We start from the raw sequence: 1,538 nt of genomic DNA, 5'->3' as shown, positions 1-1,538 counted from the left end.
GCTACCAGATATTGAAAATATTAGAACAAACCTTAAAGTGTGATTAATACATTCAAGAAAAAAATGAAGAGATGGAGAATTTCATGAGATGATTGGAATCTGTAGAAAGGAATCATACAGGCCGGGCGCAGTGGCTCACGCCTGTAATCCTGGCACTCTGGGAGGCCGAGGAGGGAGGATCGTTTGAGCTCAGGAGTTCGAGACCAGCCTGAGCAAGAGCGAGACCCCGTCTCTACTAAAGAAATTAGCTAGACAACTAAAAAAAAAAAAATATATATATATATATATATATATACATAAATTAGCAGGGAATGGTGGTGCATGCCTGTAATCCCAGCTACTCGGGAGGCTGAGGCAGGAAGATCGCTTGAGCCCAGGAGTTTGAGGTTGCTGTGAGCTAGGCTGATGCCACGGCACTCTAGCCTGGGCAACAGAGTGAGACTCTGTCTCAAAAAAAAAAAAAAGAATCATACAGAAATTCCAGAACGGATGTATAAAATAGCTGAAATGAAGAACTGAATGGATGGGCTAAAAGCAGTCCGTACCCAGCAGAGAGGATTAGGGAAGTGAAACCAGGTAAGTGGCAGTACCAGGTGGACGTGGGGGAAGCGAGCAGAGATGCCAGCCGAGTGCAGGCGCGTGGAGCCCGCGCGAAGGTGCAGCGTGGGTGTGGGCAGAGCGCAGGAAGGGAGGGACAGCGGAGCAGAGACAGTGTTTGCACAACGGGACGAAACGTGCAGCGATCCTTTCTGTAGCTCCTTTCTGGACCTCGCAGAGCACCCAGAAACCACGAGGGAGGTGGTGCAGCATCCTCTCCGAGCGAGAAGTGGCTTCGCTGCCATTGCCTGGATGGCTGACTGTCCCTCCCTTCCTTGGGGGATTAAGAGGGAGAAGATGCAGTCTGAGTGGTTAAAAAAAATTTTGCATGATATTGGCCAAGAATATTCAAGAACCTGTAAAAAACAAGAGGCCATAGATTTAAGAAGCTCTGTGAATTTGGATGAGCATAAATGCAAGCAAAACACACCCAGGAGTATTACAGTGAAGCTGCTGACAACCAAAAGTGTAAAAGCATCTTTAGGGTGGCCCCCCAGGGCTCCCCTCCCAGGCCCCTGATGGGAAGACGCCCAGCCCAGGCCCCTGGGATGGGGAAGGGCCTGCTCCCAGGAACGATGGTGCGAGCCACTGTGCCTCCAGTGCCGGGCCTGGCTGGGCACTCTGCAGGTGAGCGGGGGCCACGCTGGCACTCTGCAGGAGAGAGGGGCCCACGGTGGGCACTCTGCAGGAGAGAGGGGGCCAGGCTGGCACTCTGCAGGTGAGAGGGGGCCACGCTGGCACTCTGCAGGAGAGAGGAGCCCACGGTGGGCACTCTGCAGGAGAGAGGGGGCCAGGCTGGCACTCTGCAGGTGAGCGGGGGCCAGGCTGGCACTCTGCAGGAGAGAGGGGGCAAGGTTGGGCAGGCAGCTCTCCCTCAGCGTGGGGAAGCCAAGAGCCCCTGTCCTTATCTCTGGTGCTCCAGGGAGAGGAGAGTCCCAACC

General features: G+C 54.2%; 1 pseudogene; it reads left to right on the top strand.

Moving 5' to 3' along the window:
* Positions 1 to 724: 724 nt before the first annotated feature.
* LOC138380961 (small nucleolar RNA U3) lies at positions 725 to 910 on the top strand (annotated as a pseudogene).
* Positions 911 to 1,538: the final 628 nt, after the last annotated feature.

Source organism: Eulemur rufifrons, chromosome 2 (genome assembly GCF_041146395.1).
Source record: "Eulemur rufifrons isolate Redbay chromosome 2, OSU_ERuf_1, whole genome shotgun sequence".
In the NCBI taxonomy this organism is placed as follows: domain Eukaryota; kingdom Metazoa; phylum Chordata; class Mammalia; order Primates; family Lemuridae; genus Eulemur; species Eulemur rufifrons.
The sequence above is the reverse complement of the archived record's forward strand: the minus strand, read 5'-3'. Positions and strand labels throughout refer to the sequence as shown.